The sequence below is a fragment of the Cavia porcellus genome, unplaced genomic scaffold (assembly GCF_034190915.1).
Source record: "Cavia porcellus strain 051 isolate PalLab524CR breed Dunkin Hartley unplaced genomic scaffold, mCavPor4.1 scaffold_5, whole genome shotgun sequence".
Lineage (NCBI taxonomy): Eukaryota > Metazoa > Chordata > Mammalia > Rodentia > Caviidae > Cavia > Cavia porcellus.
In genome coordinates this window covers 86,416,783-86,438,128 of record NW_026947488.1, presented here as the reverse complement: position 1 = coordinate 86,438,128, position 21,346 = coordinate 86,416,783, and the positions used below count along the sequence as shown (strand labels likewise).

Here is a 21,346-nt window from a genome sequence, read left to right as displayed (position 1 = left end):
TACAATGAATCAGTCATAAACTCTAAATTCGGTTGCCTCCCAAAAATACCCCATCTAAATATACTTGAGTCTTTTGGGGGACATCTAGACATAAATCATAACATATTGAGTAGGCAAGTGAGGAAGTAGAAATTTCATTCACTCTTCAGGTGCCTTTCAACTACTTTTTGGCTTTCTTGCATTTCCATACTTTGCAAACTGTCTCAGTGTTTAGTTATTGAATTATAATTATTTTCCAACTCCTTCCCTTTCCTCTCTACTGCACCATTCCCTTAGAGACTCTCAGGATGAACTGCTAGATGTACTCCTCAGCACCTCTGACTTCATGACTACAGATCCTCCTGCAATTTTCCTGCACTTTCTTCTTTTCATCACTGACTCTTAATTTTCTCAGCAGGAGACTCACTTTGACCTTCTGCCTCTTTGCTTTCATAAAGGTTGGATTTGTCAAGGCCAGCCTGGGCTATAGGAAGAATTCAAGGCCAGCCTGGCTACAAAGTAAGACCCTGTTGCAAAGAAACAAAATCAAAAAGGGACTGAACTAGGCTTCTATTCCTACTTCTTGCTAATAAGTCCTAAATTTTCAGCTCTTCTGTATTTATCTGTTCTGTAATCTCCTGTTCCTAACACCCTGGAAATATTTTTCCTCCTTTATTTTCACAAAGCATTACTTCTTCCCTCCACCACAGTCTGCACACAGTCCTCCAGATGTGCTTTGCCTGCTACTGACACCCTTAGGGTAGGATCCACCTAGCACAAGCCTAACACAAAGTAGGCAATTAAATGTCTCCTGAATGAACAAATGAGTTTGTGAACCTTTTGCCAAATATTTTCATTTTAATCATTACATCAAAATGATGTCATTTTTTTTCCAAAATCTTCTGGGTCCTGAATTTCCTGCTGTTAATATTAGCATTACCCACTTGAGCCTAAAATCTTCAAGTTTTCTTTGACTTCTATCCATTTCCCTCATATTTAACAAATACTGAACATTTCTTATCACATTTCATGTCACATTTCCTCACTGTCAACACACAAATGCAGCAAGGCCTCAGGTTACATCAGGATTTTTACAAGATTTCCCTTCCTCAAGAATGCAAAGACTTGCTCTTACTAGCTGCAGGCTTCTAGTTTAATATCATCAAACTGTTTTTTAGAAATCTCCATAACCGCGTCTCCTTCCCTCGCTAACTATGGATTCAACCTCAGGTCCACACCCATTACCACTCTACACAGGCAGTTCCTTTCTCAGACCAGTCAAGTGCTGGTTTGTTTATTCCCTGAATGGAATGTTTCCTTCCTCACCATCTATGAAATTCTGCTGTAATTCAAGACTGAGATCAAGTAATTTCTCAAATTTATTGTGTTCAGAACTGTTTCTGTCTCATTTTCCTCCGTGATACTTAAATTCTGCACCATAACCTCACTGAGGGTTTGATTTAGAATTTTGTCATTATTTTTCTATGTTTATTTGTTTCTACTGAGAGATTTTAGTTTTAGGGAGGACAAGATGATGACCTGAACCCTCAGCCAGTAGTTCAGTAGTCAGTGATGGGTTATTTTTATCAATTTTAATATAACAATCACTCATTTGAAAAAGGAAATGCATTCCCCAGAAGCAGAATATACAGAAAACTGGAGAGAATTAAGACTAATTTTATCTCCTTGTAGTGTTAGAAATGAATTTCCAAAAGGAAAAATTGCCCAGAGTTTTCTAACAATGTCACTTAAAATGCAATTTGAAATTTTATTTGTCAAAGAAAAGAAAATATTTTAAAGGAGAATGGAAATAATTCCTCATGCAAAATATGACATATATACACATGCTCACAAAGATTTTTAACCTATCAGTCTCACTCATTCTTTAAAGATGGTCCTAAACACTTTGCAGTATTTCCACCCTTCTAAAGAGAAAGTCTGTCCTAAGTATGTCTTTTAGTGGTTTATAATATTTTAATTTTAAATAATTTTAGGCTTGCCAAAGAGTTGCAAAAACAGCACAGGGAGTTTTCATCTGCCCCTCATCTATATTCTAATGTCATTACATAGTCACAGCACAATTACCACAACCAAAAAACTGACATTGTTACACTACTTGATGAACTATAAATCTTATTTGTATTTCTCCAGTTTTCCCCTTCATGTCTCATGTCTGTTCCAGGAGAAATTTAGGACCCGACACTGCAATGGACTGTCTCCTCAGTTTTCTCCAACCTGTGACAGTTTTCAGTCTTTTCTTGTCTTCAGGAGCTTCAGCATGATCTTGACAATGATCTTTACATTTAGTAAGTATTAGCTGTTTTGTAGAATGGCTATGGATTTGAGTTTATCCAATGCCTTGGCACGATTAGAGGCTGTGCGCCTTTCTGACAAAACTATTACACAATGACATTATATCCTGCTCAGTGCATCACGTCCTCCTGTTGATGTCTCAATACCAATGACATTAACTTTGACCCCTTGGGCACAGTAGAATCAATTGATTTTCTTCCTTCAAATTCACTTTTTATCCCTTTTTAATTGATAAATACCCCCAGAGGAAATACTTTGAGACCGTATGAAAATCCTATTTCTCCACAAACTTTTACCTACTAATTTTATCCATCAGGAGACTTTCTCTGCAAGAATTATTACTGTAGAATTTGCCCAATGATGATTTTATCTTGCCCCTATTTTTTCTATATTTACTAATTGGACTCCTTCTGGGAGACTATTGTTTCCTACTGAATTAGTGATTTTTTCCCTCAGCAGGTGTCTAGTATAGGGGACATAGTTCTGAAGGCCTTAGGGATCCCTGCCTAGTTGTAGCTCTCCCCTAAGGAGTCTTCATCAACTCCCAAATATATCTGTCAAATAGGACACGTGACCAAAAGGAAGAAGAGGAGTGAAAAGAAGGATAGAAAAAAGAAAGAAAAGTTAACCTTTTTTGTATTTTCCTAACTATGCATTTATTTGAAAACAAATAGTATTTAAGAGAATATTATGCTATCAAAAAGATTTATCAATATTGAGCCCAAAGGAAGATATAGAAACAAACACAATTCTGGGCCTTATGCCACCTTGGTGAGTTAAACAGCAGGATAACGCATGCATTTATGATGTTATTACATGCCATACAATCTCCATTATGGCTCTCAGCTATCTTTTATAGCAACAGGGGGAAAAAAACCTCAAGTTACAGTACACACTCGGCAAAAGGATAATTTGGAAAGCTGACAGCAATCTAGCAGGGACTTGATATCTAATAATTAGTTAATTAGAAAAATAATTAATTTAAAGCTGTCTGCAGACAAAGGGAATGTCTCCCTGCCTTGGGATGGGGAAGGTCTAAACTTGTGCAGAATACAACACCCGCTGCTCAACACCAACTTCCTTGCTAGCAACAAACAGAATGCCTGTCAAAAAGCTGATGAGGAGGCAGTTTGCTCTCCATTCCAGTGGTTCCTTTCTGCCTGCCCCAGGCGTGATTGTCTTTATGCCCCACGAAGGAAAGTAAAACCTAGTGCTTAGTGGTCTTCACACTGAAAACATTCACTGCTCCAGATCTGGCAGGTGGGCAAGGTGCCATCACTGAGCCTTGAGAACCTTGAGAGATTATTCTAATTCTGTATTTTCATGTGACTGATACTCTTTTAAAGAAATAACAGGTTTTAGGGGCTGGGGATTTAGCTCAGTGGCATAAGCGCCTTCCTTACAAGTGTGCGGTCGTGAGTTTGATCCCTTATACCGATAAAAACGAAAAAGACCAAAAAAAAATGCTTTAAAAAAAAAAAAAAGAAATAACAGGTTTTTGATCAACCTTGGTGACCACTTAATACCAACAAATAGCCACTCTATCCAGTGCCTGTATTTTTGCACTGCTGCTGGTAATCAATTTATAATCAATTGATCACTTGATCATTGACATCATTTAATGTCTTTGTATTCATAGGCATAACTAAAGGTACTTGAGATGACACATCCTAATATTCAAATGACAACATTCTAGATGCAATTTTATATTAGTTAATTAATTTATTTATTTTAATCAGTTCTGACAAATACTGAGATTTACAATGGTCAGCTTAAAGACATTGTCATGTGCTAAAATTATGTTTTCTGAAGTCACTGAATACATTAATAGGCTTATATACAGCATCATGAAAATCACAGTGTGCTCTAATATAACTGAAGAAGGCTAATGAGGAAAGATTTGAGGCAAACCTAGTATGGGAATGAGGAACCAAGGTCACATGGAGGCCAAATTCATTCATCTTGCACTGCACAAGTGAAAGTTTAATGATTGTTTGAGGAAGGGAAAATGCATGAATGAGCTGAGTCATGCTATATCCAATAATTCAGGCACAGTGGTATGGTTGTTAGTACCATTTAAAGAGTACTGTGTATGGGTTCTTTGTGTGTCTCCACCTTTGTACTAACCAACTTGTAGGTTCACTACCAGAATACATGATTGTAGAGACCCATGGAAAATATTTCTGTTAAATAGTTTTTAAATATCTCAGTATTGTTTGGGCATGCACTTGATTGCTTGTAAACTCAGAGTATATTTGGGGCTAGAGATGTAGTTCAATGGTAAGGCACTTGCCTAGCATGTGTGAGGCCCTGGGTATCCCAGCAATAGAGGAGGGAAGTAAGAAGTAAGGGGGGAGAGGAGGGAGGCAATTTTTAATTATTTTAACACAAAATAATACCAATAATGACTTAAAAGTAGTCTTTCATATTCAAAATCAAAAGGTCAAAAAATAAAGTATGGGGCTGGGAATTTAGCTCAGCAGCATAAGTGCATGCCTTGCAAGCGCATAGTCATAAATTCGATCCCCGGTACCAAAAAAATAAAATAAAATAAAGTATGAATAAACAAAGAATATAAATAAAATATCTTCCTATTATCAAACAATCTTTGATGACTTTATTTCATTTACATTAAGTTGCATTGCATTACATTAACAATTTAATTTGCAGGTGGTTACTGGGAATCGAAGAAAATTCAATTTTTAATTTAAAATATTTGCCACTCTTTAATTCATTTTGGTTTTATAGTTGTTTACCACATAAAAGTACAAGAAAGTTTTTTTTTAAAAAGAGAAAAAAACAATAAAAACCAAAGATACAGAATTTCAAAAAAAGATAATAGGAGATTAACAACAGTTAATATATTATGTATTACTATCTTCAAAGTAGTTATTCAGATTATAATATAAGCATGAATAATTGATTAAACAATATAAGCATGAACTGTTTTTTAATGAACTAAAAGAAATCATAGGATAACTATATTAGCTATCTTTTGTATATATAGTTTTTCTTTACCCTTCCTTCTTTTCTTGTTGCCCCTATCCCAGTTGTTTTTTCTTTTCGAGCAGTTTCTTTCTCCTTTCACAATATCTATTGTACATTTTGGATCTCACTTATCTCTTCAGTTTCTTGTACTAGGGAGACAATACAACATTTACATGTGAGTTTGATTTATTTCATTTATGAGTATGGACTCTAGTTGCATCCATTTACCTATAAAATCCCCGAGTTTATCCTTCTTTATAGTAGAGTAGTACTCCATCATATAAAAATATCACATCTTTTTCATCCATTCCTCAATTGATGGGCATTTGGGTTGTTTCCAAGATCTAGCTAATACAATTTGTGCTGCTATAAACATGGATGGACATCAATTACGCTAGCATGATGTTTTTAATTCTTCTGGAAAAATATCCAAAAGGGGAATAGCTGGGTCAAATGGGATCTCTAATCGTACTTTTCTGAAGAATCTCCACACTGATTTCCACAATGGTTGTATGAGTCTACAATCCAACCAGTAGTGGGACAATGTTCCTTTTTTCCATGACTCCTCCAGCATTTATTAACTGGTTAATTTCTTGATAGTAGCCATTCTTTCTGAGGTGACATGGAATCTCCGTGTTGTTTCAGTTTGCATTTCTAAATGACCAATGATGTTGAACATTTTTTTCAGGTATTTTTTTTTTTATATTTCTTGATCTGAGAAGTATGTGTTCATCTCAGATGCCCATTTTTTGATTGGGTCTTTGTATGTGAGAGGCCTGATTTTTTTTCAATTCTTTATATGTTCTAGATAGAAGTCCTCTGTCTGAGGGACAGTTAGCTACAATTTTTTCCCACTCTGTGGGTTTACTTTTCATTCTATTGGTGATTTCTTTTGATGTGCAAAAACTTTTTAATAAGATGAGATTCCAGTTGTTCATTCTTTGAAGTTCTTCCCATGCAGTTTGGGTTTTGTTCATGAACTCTCCAGCTACCTACCCACTTTGTCTTCAAGATTTTTACCTATCTTGTCTTCCAGTAGATTTAGTATTTGTTTTAATATTTAGACTTTCGATCCATTTCAATTTTAGTTTAGTGTATGGTGATACACATGAGTCTCATTTTAGTCTTTGACATGTAGCAAGCCAATTTTTCCAGTACCATTTAATAAAGAGGCTGTCTTTCTTCCAATGAATATGTTTGGCCCTTTTGTCAAAGAGATAAGGTGGCTGAATGTGTTTGTAGATTTGTCTGCATCTTCTGGTCTGTTCCATTGATCCTCCGGTCTGCTTTTTGTTGGTTAGTTGGTTGGTTGGTTGATTGGTTGGTTTTTCCAGTACTATGTTGATTTTATCATAGCAGCTTTGTAGTATAATTTCAAGTCAGGAATTGAGATGCCTCCTGCCTTGCCTTTGTTCCCCAGAATTGCCTTTGCTTTCTACGTCTCTTTGGTTTCCAAATGAATTTTAGAAAGTTTTCTCCAGAACTGTAAGGTATGCTGATAGTATTTTAATGAGGATTGCATTAAACTATATAACAATTTTTGTAGTATGGCCATTTTCACAATGTTGGTTCTTCCTATCCATGAACAACAGGTATCTTTCCATTTTCTGATATCCTCTTCAATCTCTTTTTTCAGAGTGCTATAATTTTCAATGTATATATCTTTTATTTTCTTTGATATATTGATTTCTAACTATTTCATTTTTGGGATGTTATTGTGAAGAGTGTAGTTTCCCCAATTTCTCTCTCAATGAGTTTGTTATTTGTGTATATGATTGCTATTGATTTTTGAGTGTTGACTTTGTATCTCGCTATGCTATTGAATTTGATTATGAATTCTAAGAAGTCTTTTGGTAGCGTTTTTGGGGTCTTCTATGTAGGATATCATACCATCTGTGAACAATGATAATTTCATTTCTTCCTTTCTTATACTTATTCCATATTGCTTATTCTTATTCTTATTCCTCATCTCTTTTGTCTAATTGCTCTGAACAATGTTTCCAGAATTATATTGAATAGGAGTGGTGATAATGGACATCCCACAAGGAAGTTTTAGCCCTAATTACATGTCAATATGTATTTAACTCACAATATCATAAAATAATTCCATTTACTATGGGAGGTAGAGGTCCAAAGTGAAAGAAAAGCATTCCAAAGTGAAAAGACAATAACAAAATGATCCTGCTTATGGTGACTGGCTGGCAGCAACAGGTTTTGGGAAACATCACTTAACTTCTCTAGGCCCCCCTTTTCCCTTTCTGTAAGAATAGCTATCTATGTGCTTAGGTATACGTGAGCTTCTAAATGTGTAATGGACAAAGATGTGGAAAGAAACTCGCCCTACTGATAACTTCTGAGAAAAAAAAGGGGTTTGAGGGAAAAAGATGGAAACGACTAAGTTGAAATCTCTACCATTTCTGTAATGTTGGTCTTTTATGCAAACATATACATTTAATTAAGTAAAATATACTGTGATTTCATGCATTAAAAAGAACAGGGAATTACTCAAGTGGGAAAAAGGACAGATTTTAGCTTCTGAAAACTGCAGACTAAACTTTGAGTACAGTGTATCTGAAAGGGCTATGAAAATTTAAGCAAATCATCTCTCCATTTCCATTTTCCATCTAAAAGATTACAGTGATATTGGCTATGGGAATATTCTGAGGTGTAAACAAATTTATGTTCTCAGCCCCCGCTGACCTCTGGAAAGCCCTCCCTCCTGTTGTTCCTTCAAGTATAGGGTAGTCCGGTCTCTCCCATGTTGCTGGCTCCAGCATTCTGCACCATCCCTTGTTGTTTTTCCTTATTCAGTAAATAGTCCCTTCCTTTAAATTTGCAAATGAGTCAGACAGCAGCATCTGTTTCTTCCCTGACTCCTATGAGCTCACTGTTGCACAGTATGGCTCCAGCATACAATCCAGCTCCATAGAGACAACTTCACTGTAGGGAACTTCCAGTGGAAATTCCTGCAAATCTCAACAGATTGATCTTATGCTTAGGCAACTTAGGGAGAATGTTATATTGTGTCATTTCAGAAAAATTGGTGGGGGGGATCCCTTTCCAGCTGGTCTGGGAGATTTCACAGATGTGATAACTATTTTTCATGTATTGATGATTATTTTAAAAGAAAGTTTTCTAATTATAGGTTGTAATACCATATATTCGGAACTTGTCTGCAAAAGCAAAGGATGAAATTGTAATTTTGCTATGCCACATTCTTTCCTCATGGTTAAATTCTTTTCTTTGCCTGTGTGTTGCTTGCCAGCAAGTGTATAGGCAATGCAACTGGGCTGTATCAGCTAAACAATAGCATATTTGGCCACTGGTTACACTCTCCTGTAACCCAGCTCCAAAAGTCCCACTTTCCTATTCAAAAACTTATGGTTAACACTCACTTAACTTAATAATCACTATTGTAGAACTTACTATGCATTGGTTACATAATAAACTCAATGAATTGGTGGGAAACAGTAAGTTCCTCTCATGGATAAAAAAAGAAGAGTGCTAATAGTGTTTAATTAGAATTAAATAAATGCCTTTGTATTTGTATCTAAATTCCTTAAAAAAAAGAGGGTCTGGATTACTGGGTTAAACAATTATGTGTGTCTGTTTATTTTCCTACTAAACTACTGCTTATGCTTGGTGCTTTATCTAGTCAAATAATCACTTAGAAATTAAATCTGCTAAGAATTAAAGAAAGCTTCTAATAATAAAATCAATACTTCTGATTTTTATTAGTAAAATGAAAATATTTAGAAGACTCAAAACTATTTCTTTAAATATTAATATTTTCAACAAAATCTACACATTAAGTTTATGATTTTTCAAGTGAATGAAAGCCTTCAAACACAAGAGAGCATATACTTTACAATTTCATTCTTGTAATGTTCAAAAACTGGGCATAATTATTCTATGTTATTAGAAGTCAAAATAATAGATCCCATTGAGTGTGGTAAGTGACAAGGAGGAAGCATAATGGGGCTTTGAGGGGCCTATTAATATTCTCATTATATGTAACCATTTTGTCTGTAAAAATTCATCAAGGACTGGCATGTGGCACAGCAATGTACAGGACCCAGCATCACTAAAAAAAAAAAAAATCACCCATACGCTATGCACTTTTGATTTGTGCTTTTTACTGCATGTGCATTTCAATAAAAAGTATGCTTAGAAACATACATAATGGGCAATCACTAATTTTAAGGGATAAATGTATATCAATCACTATATTTAGCTCCTTAAATATATTGTCTTTATTACTTTCACAAAGTCCTCTAAAGTTGGTGATTATGAAGTTCTTCCTCTCTTGCCTGTCCCATGCTTTTCTCCATACAATTACACTTATTTTCTTCCAAGAATTTGACACATTAGGACACTACTTTACTTCTTTTTTGTTTATTGTCCCCCCTCCCTGCATCTGGCTATAAGGGCAAAGAACTTGATTTTTTTATTCACCATTATAGCTCCTGTGCTGAGTGCTTGGAATACAACAGTTCTTCAGTAGATGTTAACAGGAATACAAAAGCACCAGAATTTTGTAAAGACAAAGAATTTAATGTAAGTGAGGCAATCATAAGTGGAACCAATATGAATTGGCTACTCAGAAACGTTTTTCTAAGCATACAAGTTCCCAAAAATGATAGGCGACTGGAGAAGCCCAGGAAACCATGACTAGAGTTCGGGTCAGTGTGTCCAGGCTGAGACAGGCTTGGCTAGTGGCAGGAATGAGAAAGGCCAGCGGACCTTGTATGCAGGAGCCAGGAGCTGCCCAAGATCCTCTTTACCTTTCTGCCTCCATGTCTTTCGTTCTACCAGGCCCTCTGTCTCTAAAATTCTATCCAGCATTCAGAGTTCATTTCAAGTTTTCATCTCCCCTGAGGACTCCAGCCCCAAAGCAGGAGTGACACAGTTTCTATGATCCCTTTGAGGGCCTCACAGTAGCCTGCCTTTACTTCTTCCATGTCATTGTCTTTATTCTTACTTTGTTTTGCTTATATATGCAAAGTAGTTAATTCTTTTTTCTGTATAACAAGCAGTTGAAAGACAAAAAATTATCTTCTCATCTTTTTGGTACATTCATTTCCCTGTTAGTAAAATGCAAAATTGTCCAACATAATGTGAACTGGAATCTTGTCATCATTTGGCAGATGTGAGAAGTACAAAAATAGAAGGAAGCACGGAGTGTATAAAAGCAGAGGGCAGGGAAGAGGGACGTACCAGGAATGCTTTTAGCTGCAAGCAACAGGGAAGGTGACCAGTTATGACTTATACAGCAAAAGACCTACTTTTATTATATAATCAGAACTATGCAGTCACTGGCAATTGATTTAGCTACACAACACACTTCAGGGTCCAGACACTTGGTACGTGTCTGCCAAGTTGGTTTTTGCCTTTGTGACTCTCTTCATGGGCTCAAGAGAGCTTTTGCATTTCCAGGTGATTTGTTTACTTCAAAGAATAAAGAAAAGGGAATGAATGGTCAAGATACAAACCAGCTATACAATCCCTTCAACAAAGAAAGTCATAAATTCCTCTAGTCATTGGCATGTTTAGCTTAGATCTCATTGGTCAGAACTGGGTTACAAGGTTAGAAATAAAAGAAACTGACAAATAAAAGGATACTTTTAAATTTTTGGCATGGACCTGGCACATTGCCACCATAAAAAGCTTAGAATTTCACTGCAGTGAAAAGAGAGTTATTCCTTAGGTTGGGAAATATCACGTCGCCCTCAGGGGTGATCTGTGCCCAAAACTGAGGTCACAGTCACAAAAAGTAAACTAGCCATTTTTATCCCAAACCTACAAGATGTAAATAAGTAAAACAGGCAGGTGCTTTCAGTACAGATGAATCCTAAATGGATATTAATCCCTAGAATAATCTCCAATTCCATAAGGAAATTTGCCCCTCCCATTGTCTTTGAATCAGGTAGCATCTTTGGCTATCTTTATTACACTTTCAAGAGAGATAAGAAAAGGCATAAGAAATTTTCAAACAATCTTACGAATTCTACTATAAGACAAACAACTGTGTTGTCATACTGATGGATGACAACTGGTATTTTAGCTTCCACACCTGAAGAAAGTGAGGCCGGGTGGAGATAGGGCAGGGATGACTGTGAATTTGCTCTGTCCCAAATGAGCAACCAGAGCTATCAGAAATTCAGCTCCTATTGATAGCTGCTGTTGTGGAATGGCATCAGATTTTCAAGAGAACACAAAAATGAAGCTTTTTGTGAAATCTCATGATTAAATATTAATAGTGAATTTGGGAAGTTTCAAGTGTGGAGAGGGTGAAATGTTTTGTGGCCTCTGAAAGCAGCTGTCCAGGATGAGAGCTCTCACTGCAAACTGAGGCCTATCACTAGCCCCTCAGCTCCCTGTCACAGAATTTCCCAAGTGCTCCCTCCCACTTCCCAAAATGTAGATAGTCCAATCAGTTGGAAAAGAAAAGGTCTAAATTAGGACATTTTTCATTCAGAACCTGGAGTTCACTGCTAAAAGCAAACATCTTTCACTTTTTGAAAGCTCTTCCCAATTTGTCACTAAAGGCTTTTGTCTTTGTCACTAAAAATTGTACCATTAAGATGAAAACAAACCCAGATGTGATTTTCATGCAAAGTAGTTATTGATTCAGTAATGCCATGGTGTCTTATTTCTTTGATTTGTTTGTTTTCCGTCTAGAATGTACAGTTTGCTCTGTAAGTGAGCCCAGTGATTTTTTTATGCTAAAGAAAACACTAAATATCTTCTTTGTCAAATGTTCCAAAGTCAAACCTCCAGGGCCAGGGATTTAGTTCAGTGGCATAAGTACCTGCCAGGCAAGTATGAGATTGTGAGTTTGATCCCTAATACCAATAAATAAATAAATAAATAAATAAATAGATTTAAAAATTTCTAAAAATTTAAACTACAATAAATAAGGCTCTGTGTTGTCATTAAATGGTTTAATTTCGGAGGTTTTGTTTGTTTGTTTGTTCTCTTGTGGTTTTCCGTTTTCCCATTTCACTGAGCCATCAGTCCTTTGGGAGGCTTATATTAAAACCAGGAGTAATTTGGCAGAGAATACCTCCTTCCTTCACAAAATAATATTCCTGAGGATTTACTGCTCTGTAACCAAACAACACAACTCACTCTCAAATCTAACCCTGTGCTTCTCTCACAGTGACATAAGTGTGCCCTCCAGACAGCTGCTGACCTTGCTATCATCTCTCATATCTGCCTTCCCCGCAACTGGACCACTGGGCACCTTTCTCACCAGGTTTATAACATCTTTGTCTCCTAAGAAATCTTTTGAACCTTTATATTCTATTCTCCTTCCCCACACTATCAAAAAAAAATGATAAATAACGATCAAAAAATAATGATAAAGGTTCTCCAACAAATAGCTCTTTCCACTTTATAATTTTGATTAGTGCCAAGAAAACTTCAACAACTCTCCCCATATAAGAGTAACTGTAAATCTGCTGTCAAATTTTTTAATGATCCCTATATTCCTTTTCTATTCCTGCAAAATGGGTATTATCTCCCATGTTTTTCTACTTGTTTATGCTCATCTTACTGTGCCCATTATAGTGATTAGGCTCACGGTGGTAAATGGCACTGACTGGATCTCCTTTTGACATAAATAACAGATAAGCCAAAATTTGCCAAAGATACTTATTCTTTGTATCCGTTGTAGTTCCAAACAGCATTTGAGGTCATTAACAATGAAAATTTATAGGAAAGTTAATTAAAAGAAAAATAAAAACAGAAGTCCTTTTTTTAGAGTCAAGAATAAGGTAATTACTGTCACAGACCATAAAATTTGGCTGGAAATTTTCTGGCACACTAATGAAAAGAATGCAACGCTCTCATCATGAGACCAATGAGTTCTTCCTTCAACAAAAATCTATTTAACTAATATTTATGAAAGACTCATAACACCTTGGTAGCATATTTACTTCATGGTTACACGGCCAGACCTGAAGAGCACAGTATTCAGGGAGTAGGCAGATGCATAAAAAGTGACCACAGTGTGAGCTTAATTCAGTGATTGCAGTCTACACACAATGTCAGTGGGAACTCTCACTGCAGTCAGGAGCAGCTGCTGCTCTGGGGGAAAAGCAGAATTCCCAGGACAGAATTCACACTGAGGATCTCTGTGTCCAGAGGTTTGCGCTAGAATATATCATATGCCAAAAATACCTGAAGCTTCAATTTTTTTTAAAAAAATGTGCATTTTGTACTAAACAAACATTCTCAATTTGTGCAAAATTTTCATTGTTTCCCATGACATTATATTTGGGATATTTCCAAGTTCAAAAATCCACTAAATTTGAAATGACTACATGCATACATACTGTTATGGATTAAGAACTGGTGGTCAACTTAACGCCAGCTGGATTATATCATCATGCATTGAGCAAAGATGCTCCACCTGAGGAAGGTTACCAGGATAAATAGGTGGAGCAGAAGGGAGTTGTAGAGGGTTGAAGTATTAAGGAGGCATTGTGGGTTCTCCTACGAGCTGTTGTCTGAGCTGTTGGTTCTGACATCGAGCATTGCTTCCTGGCTTCGGAGGGGAAGACATGTGCTGCCTGGTCTCCAGGATGAACTCTTCACGCTGCTTCCTGGCACGTACCCGACTGTGCTTGCCGTCGGAGGAGCTCAGGGCCTTCGTGTTGCTGAGGACAGCTGTGGTGCTTTCAGGATAGCCCTGGTCTTTGTTGTGAGTGTGACTTCTCAGCTCCAGCATAGAACCCTCATCCCACTAGCACAGTTCCTTCATCCTGCTGGCATAGACCTTCTGGCTTCCACCACTAACCCTTGGGTCCTCCCGGCACCGATCCGTAAAAGAGACTGGTGTGAGTCCTTGTGGGCCCTGGACCTCCAGTTGGACTCATGGGAGGCATTGCCCTGAGCTCTGAGTTTTTATCTGGACTCATGTGGGACATTGCCGTGGGGCTTAGGCTCTTGACTAAATAATCTATGTCTTTGGTGTTGCGCATAGATTTCCTGCATTTTCCTGTGTTAACTCCCAGTGACCATTATAAAAACATTATAAACTCCATGTCCTAATCTTGTTTTCTGTATAACCCCTGACTATAACACATACCTACAATAAAAACAGGCTCTCAGATAATAAAATATAAAACATAGGCTTCCTGCTTTGTTTGAGAGCAGGTCACACAAACTCAAGTTTTAATATTGTATTTTCAAGTGACACTGGGATCACTGTGGGAAAATTTGATCCAAAAAACTCAAGTCTTAGAGCCAGGAGTTTAGCTCAGCAGCATAAGTGCCTGCTTGGCAAACGTGAGGTCATGAGTTCAATGCCTAGTACAAAAAAAAAAAAAAAAAAAAAAAAAAAAGCTTCAAGTTTTTGTGAAGGATGGTAAAAGCCCACCCAGCCACAGCCTCTCCCTTGAGAATGATGAAAGTGAGCCCAAAGAGAAAACAGGGGTGTGCAACATCACCCAGCTGTGGAGGGAAGCCAAGACGAGCAGGTACACTGAGCTGTTGGGGCTTCACAGGAGACACTTGGGCTGTAGCAGATTCCCAAACACTGAGCAACACTCTCATCCAGGGAACCTGCTAAACATCCCACTGCTATTGCTGAAATGTTTGTGGCCCTCCAAAATCCATCTTGAAATCAATCCCTCACATGCTGACATTAAGAGGTGGTGACTTGGGCAGTGATGAGGTAATAAGGGCTCTGCCCTCAGGACTAGGATTAAAACCTTGAAGGAGCTATAGCCTCTCACAGGAAGAACAGGCCCTCGTTCAGCACCAAATCTCCTGTATTTCCCCAGCCTTTGGAATCATGAGCAATATATTTATGTGATTTTAAGATTACTAAACCTCAGTTATTTTATTATAGCAGCCCAAAGGGACTAAGACACAAGCCTTGAATATGCTGGAAGGCAGGGTGAAGCCAAGCTCACTCTCGACAATGGCAGTGGGCTGAATAATGTTTGTGCAGATATAGCCACCTCCTAAGTCCTTGAAACTATGAGCATGTTACCTAACATAGCAAAAGGGATCTTGTGGATGGGATTAACTGATGATCTCAAGATGGGAGATGATTTTGGATGATCCAGGTGGGCACAAAGTAATCATAATGGTGCTTCTAAAAGAGAGGTAAAGGGCTGAGGATTTAGCTCTGTGGCACAGCACCTGCCTGGCAAGTGTGAGGTCCTGAGTACAATTCCTGGTACTTCCTCCCACCAGAGAGAGAGAGAGTCACAGAGAGAAGACAGTATGACATTAGAAGCAGAGACTGCAGTGACATGATTTAAAGGTAAAGAAAGGGGGTATCAGCCAAGAAATATAGTCAACCACTAGAGAATGAAGGAAATGTAGTCTTGCTGACACCTTGGCAATAATCAAGTGAAACTGATTTGAGAACTAAAGATTAACTTTGTGTTACTTTTAGCCACTTAAGTTTGTGGAAACATTAAATGAGCAGCAGTGAGAAACTAACAGTACAACTCCTTTATCTTCTCTCCTTATCAGACAGTGTGAACCACCATATGCTTTACATTCTTTCAGGGGACAGGAAAGATACAAGACCGAGCAAGCAAGTTTCTGTGTGAGCACTTACTATGGAGAGCAGGCCATCCACTCAGCAGCTGTGATAAGAGCAGAACACACACACGGAAAGGCACTGGTCCTGAGTGGTGTGAGAGCTGAGAAACAAAGCCTCGGTCCAAGCCTGCTTTATTGGTAGATGAGAAAGGATCAAATAGCAAGTGAGTATGTGCCACAACTTCACACTGCATGTCTCTAAAGAAACCACTATGTCCATGAAGTCTAGACGGAGCAAATTACTTGGATTCTTATGGTAACAGAGATTCGTAATATAACATGTAATGTCCTCAAGCAACAATTCTATAGAGACATTCTCATGGGTATTCATAATGTTGGAATCCTATCAGTGAGCAATTTGCCTTGTTTGATGAAAGCTCTACTCTAGTTGTTAAGTACACACAGTCCATATCCAAACACACCATATCTTTTTCAGCACAGGTGGGGCAACTAGGTCATAGAAGACTTTGAGCAAATAAGATTTTATGATAATGCTCCGCTCTCCACCCTTCTTCTGCTTCACCCAGCCCATAGAAATCTTAGAAGCTGTTCATTAGCCAAAGCTTTCTGGGTTTCTTGCCAAAAGACACACCCAGGAAGGCTCTTTTTCCCATATCTAGTTACTAGCCCCTTTTCTGGCTAAGGAACCTCCTCAGTTTTCATTTCCAAGACGTACTCTACAATCCAGGCACCAAGTTAATTTGGCTTCTTCTGGAAGAGCAACACTACAATTTATCACCAATATTTATGATGAAATTGTTAAAAACTCATTTCAAAATATCCCTGAGTTTTATTTTAAGCGAGTTATATTTTCTTGTTCTTAGTTTAGCAAGTCACAGTTGATGTTAGACTTTATCCTGTCCTGCCTAGAGGGAAAATGTGACTTATCTTCCTTGCCAAGAATCTCTCCCTCAGTGTAAATGTTTTCCATGTCTTATATCATGCTATACTCACATGGTAAATACTGGCAAGGACTGGAAATAACACAATATAGAGGTAAAAGCCCTGGATAAAAGTTATAATATCTGCATTCAAATTACGGCCTTAATATTGTTTGTCCCTGGGGAAGCCAGTGACCTGTCTGTGTTCAGTTTCCCCATCTATATGTTATTTATATATTTTTCATACCTATAATTATATTTACAATATGGTAGGCTATTCCGTGGCTGCAGAATTTATCCCTTTAGGAGGAAGATATTACCTAAAATAGTCATCCTTGTTGTCCAAAGATGCTTCTTTTTAAACTTCATAGTAGCAACAATAATTCTAAAAACTTCATAGTAGAAACAATAATTCTCAAATCTTTCCACTGTTTTTACATCAAAATCAAATCTTGGAGGTAAATGATAAGTGTATCTCAATTTGCCAGAACTTTCCCATTTTGTCAGTGGAAGCTCAAGAATCCTTCTCAGTTCCAGGGCAATCAGGGATCACACTGCTTGGAAGTTTCATGATGAACCACAGTAAAGTGATAACGAAGAAATGGGGGAAATAATGTGAGGAGGAATGGTTATTCTAGTAATCTAATGACTAAACTGAAAGGGTTTTGGCCCAGACAGGACACTGTAGCCAGGAAAGCCTCAACCGGAAGCAGGAAGCCCCTATTTCCCCCGCCCCTAGGAATTTACCTCTGGCGCCAAACCTAGGATTAATGGGCTACCTGTGCATCCCTAATGCCCCCTTAGGTTCCACCCCAAACCGAGGCTACTTATATACCCTCCACGCCATGTGTCCGCCAGACGCCAATGGTGGGGGGTGCCGGTCATCTCTCTCCGTGTTTTCAGAATAAAGGCTGCTTTTTGTTTTATACTTCTCATCTTTTGGAAATACTTCTCATGTTTTGGAAATAATCCTATCATAAACCTGCATGTATATTTAAGTATACAAGATAGATAACCATACTACTAAGTTTTTGTTAGTTCATCAAACAGAATGGTTTGTACTGTCATTGTTTGATGATCTGTCCACTTTTTATGCTTTGATTTTGTAACTTGAACAACTACTTATTAGGTAATAATATGTAATTTATCAACTAGTGATTTCTTATTGTTATTTTTTTGACTGATGATTTCTTACTGTTGTTTTTGTAATTCTGTATTATTTCTACCCTGTTATCTGTTTTACTTTTTTTTCTCTAAATAAAAAAAATCTAATAAGCAATCACCTCTAAAAAGTGATTTAAGAGCAGTGATGTATTTGTTCTGGAAACTGAGTCCTGAATAGCTTAGCTGGGAGGTCCACACTCGGGGTGTCTCTTGAGGCTGCAGTCAATGAATGACACTGCCATCATCTTGAAGGTTTTAGTTCCTGGCCTGGGCACACCTGAACAGTTAATAATATGTTTCTCTTTCCCACATGATCACCCCAAAAGAAAGCCTGGGGGTAAATAGACTCCTCATATGAAGGCTGAGTGCTCCTCAAATAAAACCTAAGTGAGATTAACATTTCCCATTTTAGCCTTTGCTCACGCAGCATCACTTCTTCCATATGTTTTTTGTGACAGAGTCACAAAAGCCCAGGAAAGGAGTCTCCAGGAAGAACCACAAGGCCAACTGAATCCAGAGAATAGAGTAATGTTTTTCTAGAAGCAGGTCAGCAAAGTGCCCCAAACCCCACTGTCTAACTAACTGATGAGGAGGATCACTAGAGAGATACAGGAGCCAGGGAGCAGTCAGAGAAGTGGGCCTCACTTCTGTGCCTCAGCAAGGTCATACGGGCCACTGCCAACACACACAGAAGCAGGTGAAGAGAAATAAAACCTGGGAGTGATTTAAGCACAAGAAGACTAAGGAGGTGGATTTGAGCAAGTAGGTGGGACCATTTCCTAAGGTAGGAAAGTCTGGAAAGAAACAGGTTTAGGGAGAGTACGGGTGGGGCAAGGAATTGTTTATTAGAGAAGCTAAGTAGACAATGAGATCAGGAAAAGCAGGATATACCCTTTCAGTAAAGCAATAAACAGAGGCCTTACCCAGTGTTGACATTTAAGGAGAGGTGTGAAAGGTATGAGGAAGGCATTCCAGATGGAGGGAAGGGTGCAAAGGAAATGGGGTCATGTGAAAGACAGGAGTTAGTTGGAAATTTTAAAGTCCTGGTTCCTTCTCTTCGCTGCTCCCGTGAGAAAAATCTAAGATACAGTATGAAAAATGGCTGTCACTTCTTGGATTAGCTCACTCCCTGGGCTCTAGTAACAGTAGCTCCATGGCAACTTCTTTTCTGTTTTTGGATTTTGTAGACAGAGTACTACAATGTAATCCAGGCTGGCCTCAAACTCACTATGTAGCCCAGGCTGGCCTCAAACTCTCCATCCTCCTACCTCAGTCTCTTGAGTCCTAGGAGTCCAGGCGTGAGTACTGGAATTAAAAGCATGGACCACTATACCTAACTTAAATGTCACCTCCTCTGTGAGAACTTCATTTACAGCCTTATCAAAGTGGGTCTACTTTTATATTTTCTGCACTCACTGGCCTAATTTTCTCAAGACTTCCTCATCTCAGAAAACAGCTTGATGTGTGTGTTTGGGTCAAAGTCTTCTTTTCTTTACAGTAATAAAGACGAAACTGCCTGTGAGCACATGACTTACTGTCTACCCCTCTTCCACATACCTACTTTGGTAAGCTTCCTGGGACCAGGTTCCAATATCCTCGGTGAAAGGGTTTTGGCCCAGATAGGACACTGTAGCCAGGAAAGCCACAACTGGAAGCAGGAAGCCCCATCTCCCCTGCCCCTAGGAAGTTACCTGTGACGCCATCTTCCCGCCCCTGGAAATTTACATATGGCGCCAAACCTAGGACCAATGGGCTACCTGTGTATCCCTAATGCCCGCCTTAGGTTCCACCCCAAACCGAGGCTATTTACAGGCGGCCACACCACGTGTCTGCCGGAGAGATCGCTGGACGCCAGCGGTGGGGGTGCCGGGCATCTCTCTCCGTGTTCTCAGAATAAAGGCCACTTTTTATTTTATATTTCTCATCTTTTGTTAATATTTTTCATCTTTTGGAAATAACCCTAGCACTCGGCACTCAGAACATCTGGCTCAGGGGTGCTCACAAAGTATTAGATGAATGAACACATGAATGAATGGAGAATACTTATTCTCTAAAGAAAGGGCATTTTCTTCTGGTCTCAATTTCTTTGCTTATAAAATGAGGCTAGTTAATAAATGCGGCAATTTCTAGGGATCCTTGTTGTCTAGGGTGGGATTCCTTCTGTAATTGAATGAGCACTCTAATGGTTGCTTCAGTAAGGGCATCTTTTCTTCATAGATAGGAGCTACTTCGATCTTCTCCCAAATAATCCATTTATGTCCACAAGAGAGAGTAAAATTTTATTAGTAATACAGTTGACACTTGCCCAAAAAAGTAAGGCAGAACAAAAAAATAAATCCTTCAGTACAACAAATGTTAGAATAAATAATCTATGCTCAGAGTTTATTTATATCTGGCATTTAGTTTTCCTTTGGTTTGGCTTCTCTGGGATAAAGACCAATAAGTAAATGCAAGAAAATACAAAATCAAGATTTTATTAACTGCAAATGGTTTGTTTATTTCTACCTGAGGTAATATTCTTTATTGTCAATTTTCAATTTCATTCATTTATCAAGTTCTTCCTGACTGCCACCCCACCAACTACTACGTAAAAGAAATATTCTTACCTCGGCAGAGTTCCCAGCTACATGACTTCAGTTTAGTACCTACTAGCAAACAGCAGTAAGAGAACCTCCCTTTGTCAAACTAAGAAGTGGTTAAATTCTCTTTAAGCTTCAGAATAAATACATTTCAAGCCATTTCCATGATCCATTTTACCATGCATCAACACACCCAGCTTCAGAGGTTAAAGCATAAAAAAATAAGCTTTAGGGGAAAGTAAAAATTTGATTTGAAAAATACTCACTAAAAAGAAATAGCTGTCCGTGGAAGAATTCCTTACTCTCTTCTGAAATTTTGTAAGCAAATCAAACTTTCAAATTTACTTTGGAAGTTTCCTTCTCCACTAAATTTCTCTCCAGTCACCCAGACCACCATAAAATCTCCTTCTTCTAAATTTCCATGGACTTTTTGTGGAAGTACTCAACTTGCTTGACTTAGGCTTTACAGGTGGTACTTATAGGTGATCTTCTGCTAGTAAGTTATCTTTCCTTCTATTGTGCAGCGCTGACAGGACAAGAGCTTCCCACTACCTAGAGCACTCAGCAAGCCTAATACCACACAGGTTTTTCAGTGCGTCATTATCTGTCTACAAATTATTGATAAGAGACACATTTTCAACTATTAATGAGCATTTTTCCCTAACATTTATATTGTTAACTTTGTGTTTTAACATAATCATAGATTCATGGAAGTTGCAAAATAGTACTTAAAATCATCATAATCTCCATCTAGCTTCCCCAAATGAGCAAAGTATCTAAGACAGTGACATCTTACTACAATATCAAAACAAAAAACTGGCTTCAGTATAATACTGTTAACTTGACTGGGGCTGGGCTTAGCTCAGCAGCATAAGC

At 38.0% G+C, this 21,346-nt stretch overlaps 1 long non-coding RNA gene across 1 annotated transcript; it reads left to right on the top strand.

Moving 5' to 3' along the window:
* Positions 1-2,160: 2,160 nt before the first annotated feature.
* On the top strand, positions 2,161-18,019 carry LOC134476139 (uncharacterized). Its single transcript, XR_010047652.1, has 2 exons — positions 2,161-2,285; positions 15,811-18,019. It is a non-coding gene; the product is annotated as an uncharacterized LOC134476139 (long non-coding RNA).
* The last annotated feature ends 3,327 nt before the right edge of the window (positions 18,020-21,346 follow it).